Genomic DNA, 6,382 nt, shown 5'->3' on the forward strand with positions numbered 1-6,382 from the left:
AGGACAGATAGATTTATTCAGAAAAGAGTTTCTGATGAGAAAATCTTTTTAATCAAGAACTAGAATTAAAAGAGAACATAATATTCATAGCAAATGGAGTTTGACATAAACCATGACTCCAGCTTGAGTTGGGATTTTATGTGAGAGAGATTCTAGTGCATGGTAACATATGATTATAGGTTAATTTAAGGTAAACCTTATTACTAATTGGGTGGCCATGGCATGCTATGCTAGGTGTTAACCATGGTCTATGAGGTTCATAAAATGATTTAGAGAAATCATTTATGGTAAGAAAGAGTTCTGATGATATTAAGAGTTGATATCATGTCTCATTGCCAATTAGTGATGAGCCTAGTAAGTCACACACATACACAAGTTATCAACTATTTAAATATGATTCAATTAATTAATTAAAGAGTTTAATTGATTAATTAAATAGGTTTGGTTTGCAATTAAATTGCAAAGTCCCCAGCATGACTTGAAACCAAATCTAGATTATTGGATGTATAGTATAAGTTAAATTTATATTTAAAGTATTTAAATATGAATTTAATTAATGAGAAATTAAGATATTAATTAATTAATTAATATTTGATATAAATTTATTAGAAGAAGAAAAATAATTATTTTGGGTTAAGAACTCAAAAATAAGACACAGGGGTATTTTGGTCATTTCACAGTGTGACACGTGGCACCATGAGATTGTGACACATGGGATTACACATAAGCTTGCCAAATGTTTTTTAATCATGTAAGATGATTAAAATCAAGATTAAATATAGGTTTGACACTTGGCACAATGGGATTGGGTCACTTAAACCTAGAGCTAATCAAAGGGTGACATGTGGCAAGGGTTTAATGTGTTAACCTAGCTATATAAGAGTTGTTATAAAAAAGAAAAACAACCAGCAGCCACTCTTCTCCTTTGTCACACCATTTTGAGGCTCTCCATCTATTCTTCTTTATCTCTCATCAATTCAAAGACATTAGCCATCAATCTCTTGAATTAAGAACACTAGAAATTGTTTCTAGTGTCCTGTTTACACCTCTAATCTCTTAAAAGGCAGAACTTGAATTTCTAATTAATAGAAAAAAGCTTTAGAAGCTGTTCAAGGGCTGCCATAGGTGTTCTTGGTGTGGACAAACTAGAGGGACAATATCTGGTGTCCTGAAGACAAATCTCAAAGGCGCAGACACACTGCAATGCATCAAGAGGTTAGTGTAATCATTCTTGATTTAATCTAGGGTTCTAAAATTAATCTGATTAATTTTAAAATCTTAAATGGCAAATACATATCCAAAAACATATTAAAAGAGTTTTAATATGTTGTTTATCATTGAAATCAAATAGATAAAAATAAATTTTGCATGATGCATGTGACCCTAGGTGAAAATTTTTGAATTCAATGGTATAAACTTATGTTTTTCACGCTTCCGTTCCTTCAAGATATGGTTTCGTTTATGAAGAAGAACAAGAGTTGTCTACTCTTGAAGAAGTAAATCATGGAGATGATCCACTTACCTATGAAGAAGCTATATTAGATATAGACTCTTCAAAATGGATTGATGCTATGAAATCTGAAATTGATTCCATGTATAAGAATCAAGTTTGGGATCTTGTTGACCCACCTGAAGGTATTGTACCTATAGGGAATAAATGGGTTTTCAAGAAGAAAATTGGTTCTGATAGAAAGGTAGAGACCTATAAGGCAAGGCTAGTAGCGAAAGGGTTTCGCCAAAGGCAAGGAATTGACTATGAGGAGACTTTCTCGCCTATTGCCATGCTTAAATCAATTAGGATTCTATTAGCAATAGCTGCATACTATGATTATGAGATTTGGTAGATGGATGTCAAAATAGCTTTTCCCAATGGATACATTGAAGAAAACATTTTCATGGAATAACCTAGGGGTTTTGAATCCCAAGATGATTCCAAGGTATGCAAGCTAAAGCGATCCATTTATGGGTTGAAGCAAGCTTCGAGGAGTTGGAACATCCGTTTTGATGAAGCCATTAGGTCGTTTGGTTTTATCAAAAATGAGGATGAGCCATGTGTATATAAGAAGGTTTGTGACAGTGCTATCACTTTCCTTGTCTTATATGTGGATGACATACTGTTGATGGGTAATAACACAGGTATGTTGACAACTTTAAAGGTATAGTTGTCAAATACATTCTCCATGAAGGACTTAGGGGAGGCAACCTATATTATTGGGATTCGCATTTATAGAGATAGAGCGAAAAGAATAATTAATTTATCCCAAAGTCTATACTTGGAAAAGGTGTTAAAGAGGTTTAACATGCTTGATTCCAATAGAGGATTGTTGCCAGTGAGACATGGTTTCCACCTTTTTAAAGAGATGTCTCCAAAGACACCTAAAGAAAGAGATAAAATGGCTAGGATTCCATATACTTCGGCTATTGGAAGTTTGATGTATGCATTGTTGTGTACTAGGCCAGATATCGTATATGCTGTTAGTTTGACTAACAGGTATCAATCCAATCCAGGGTTGGAACGCTGGATAGCTTTCAAGAATATCCTTAAGTACTTGAGAAGAACTAAGGATTTATTCTTGATATATGGAGGTAGAGACTTTTAATTAGATGGTTATACTGATTCTGATTTCCAATCAAATTACGACTGCAGATTCCACTCACGATTTGAGTATATTCTTTGCATCGATCTTTGCAAAGGAAGCTGTTTGGATAAAGATGTAACGATCAGGCTACAACCACTAGAGGAATTGTCCGCTTTGGCCATAAGCCTCACGGTTTTGTCCTATAGGTGGAATGGAGAACTTCCTAGGAGGTCACCCATCCTAGGATTTCTCTCAAGCGAGCACGCTTAACCCTGGAGTTCTTCCTACTCTCCAGACCATTCCACAAAAAGGGGCCTCTAGTGGTTAGTTCCCCCATTTTATATATCATTACTTTTTGAACCCAAGATCATCTCCGTGCTTTGCCGATGTGGGATTTGCCTAAGGGACCTTTCTCCCCCCCTTTCGAGACTCAACATCCTCGTTGAGGTTTGCCCCACCATCGCCCAAGAGGACACGCGAGCGGCTCTAATACCACTAAAACATGTCACACCTTACCCCTCTGTAAGGCATAACATGATCCTGTAGAATACCTAATAAACTACCGAACTTCACCTACCGATAACTCATTATCCTACAAAGGATTTTAAAAAATTTTTTCTTACTTTTATAAGTGGTGAGCATTTTCCAATAGATATTAAAACATTTAATTAAAGTTGAAAACTAGTTAAAATTTTTGGCCCATTTTATTTTTCTGCAAATTTTATAAAAATTTTGGCAGAGTGCCATCTGTATTTTGAGAAAACAGTTCTTCAAATACGTGTAAAAAGCACTTCCACAATTTCCTCCCAATCAATTTCAACATCATTTCTCAATTTCCAAAAATTCAAATCCACAATTTCCAATTCAAATATCATTCGAAATATTACTAATTACTTTCATTCAAATTAAAATAAAATACTTCAATTCATATGTAATTAAATGTAAAACAATTTATATACATCATACTAAAAATTTACATTAGGAAAATCCAAACTAAAATTTGTTACAAACTTTATACAAACTGCTCAAAACCAATTTTACATGTCCATAACTTTACATACATTATATACATCAAAATAAATTTTTATAGTCAGGGTATAAAATATACCCGATAGACTTCAGAGTAGGTAGTTCCTCTGTCCTCAGCAGCTCACTCTGCTGCTCTTCTAGTCTCTATATCTGCGACAACAATAACAGCCATCGTTGAATACTAGGACTCAGTGGTGCACAACATACTAAAATAATCTTTATGCAGAATTTAAATCGTATTTATTCAAAAATTGAATTGAACATGAAAATTAAATACAAAACATGAATTATGAGATTTTAATCCAAACAATTTAATTTCGAAGTGCTAAAACCAATTTCATAAAACCCACAGTTATATCATGCCGTTCGAAACAAATATCATCTCAATAGCTAGAGGCTTATGAGAAGTCACATCACAAGGCTAGCTAGCTCAAATATATGGGAACCCATTCTTTTTCTTCTTCTAATAGCACATACCTCAACACTTCAGCCAGAGAAGGAATCAAAATTCGAAACTGATTTCCCCCACTAGTCATGCTAGTGAGGTATTCAAATATATAGTCATGACACTGTGATTTCAAAACTTATCTTAACAATTTACTAAACATTTATGCCATCTCAAATATACACAAATAACTTTCAACAATTTAAATCAAAAGCATAATAAATATTTCATCACAATGATGTCACAATTCTATATTTCAATTTATTCAAAACAATATGTAGAAGAAAATTTACAGAAATTCTACGTTGTACATAAACCTTATATGAGTCACCTTTTGGCCTTGACTCGACACCTCGGGTTCCTTCCTGGTATTCTTTTCCACTGAAACACACAGTTTCACAGTGTATCAGTATCATGACTTAGCATAAATCCAAAAATAAATTTAAATTCACTTTTACCTAGCTCTAATGTGCTAAACTTGACGTTCTTTAACATTTGTGTTTCGTGGTTACTATTCACGATACTATTCAAGTCAATTTGTTGACTTTCTAAGGCTTAATAGGTATGGGAATTCTAACTTCACCCACATACCACATTTTGGTTACTAAATTTGTTGGTTTTGGTTGTTTACTCAAATTTTAAGTCTTTTAGGCAAATTTGCAAATTTTCAGTTTTGGGTGTCTTATGTTGCACAGTTCCATTGGTTATTTTACTGTTAGAATTTGGCAAAATTTTCTTCATAGAAAATGTTCCCTATTGTCTTAAATTTATTCTCCTTTTTTAATCACTCCAATTGGAGTTTTGTAGCTCAAGTTATAGCCATTTAAATCATGGCTACCGGATTGGACTTAGCCCAGATTTCTGGGCAAATTCTGGTTCTGGTAGTTTTAGGTCACCAGCTTTGGGTGACTAAATGACTTGGTTAAGAGCATAATTTGGGTTTGTGTTCTTCATGAAAGTTTTAGGCCTATATCTCAGATTTCCACTGGTAAAATTTCAGATTATTTAGACCTTCCTAGCCCATGTTATGGCCAAATGAATAAACACTGTTCATTTGGTCATTTTTGGTACAGGCCAGATTGCCAATTTTGGATTTGGTCAATTTGTTCACTAGGTTTTGGTCACTTTTTGGGCATGATTCCTAAATAAAAAATGTGTCATTTTGTGTCTAGTTTCATTTCCAATTGGCCTCACACCAATTGAACTTATAAATTTTTAGTTTTGGTCCCTAAAAGGGACCTTGGTCCTGCTGCCTGCAGCATGACCCTAAGCAATCCGAATTTGCATTTGGTTCCAACACTTCTAACATACTCCAATTGGTCACAAATGACAATTTCTCGGCTCAAACTAGGTCAAACACATCATTTAACAATTTATCACATTTTTCCTCCCAAAACCCTAGGTGCCAAACCCTAATTCACTTATTTGTTGCATTTAACTAATTTCAAGAATACTAGCATTACTTCTATACTCATACAAGCTTACCTACGCTATTTATTCAATCAAATTCATATATTATCATCACAAACCCTAGTTGGCTAAATTTTTTCCTCTAGTCCTCCAACAATTATTTTCTTTTAATTTGAAGTTAAAATCTAAGCTACTTGAACCAAAAACATAGAAATTAAACTAAGAAATGGAAGTTTGCTCTCTAACCTCAAACTTTGATTTTCAATCTTCAATTCCCTCCTTCTTTTCTTCTTTCTTTCTCGTTCAAGCTTCTTCTAAAGTTAGTTTATCAAGTTCTAATGGAGAAATTTAGGGAATTTACGGTTTAATTGGTGGGTTCAAAAGCTTCAGTGCAAGCTTCCATGGTGTTTTGGTGAGGGAGAGGGAGAGAGAATGGTGGATGGCAACTTGAGGAAGATGAAGACTTTTGATTTTTTTTTTCTTTTCTTTTCTTTTTTTTTTTATGTCTTTAGGAAGACCACAAATTTAAATTAATTAAATTTTAATTATAATAATTATTGCATCATGCATGAGGTCATGCATGATGTCATCAATTTTTATTTTTCCTTTTTCTTTTTTTTTTTATTTATTTTGTCTATTAGTTCTTTAATTTAATTCCAAATTCTGAAATTTTTTTTTCTCCGATTTTATTTGATAGTTAGGTCAGGAGTCAGCTCTCGGGGTCAATTGACCAAATTGCCCCTCGCCGGTTCGACCCGGTTTGAAAATAATTCAATATTTCTTCCGAATCCCTAACCTAATTATTTAACTGGCGTAACAATTCTTTTTCATGATTTTCTCTTTTTCACTGTGTTCACAATGGTCCTAAGGACCACTGCATCACATTTTACGATTCGAAATTCGAGTTTAAATCGACCTC

This window comes from Hevea brasiliensis, chromosome 4, assembly GCF_030052815.1.
Source record: "Hevea brasiliensis isolate MT/VB/25A 57/8 chromosome 4, ASM3005281v1, whole genome shotgun sequence".
In the NCBI taxonomy this organism is placed as follows: Eukaryota; Viridiplantae; Streptophyta; class Magnoliopsida; order Malpighiales; family Euphorbiaceae; genus Hevea; species Hevea brasiliensis.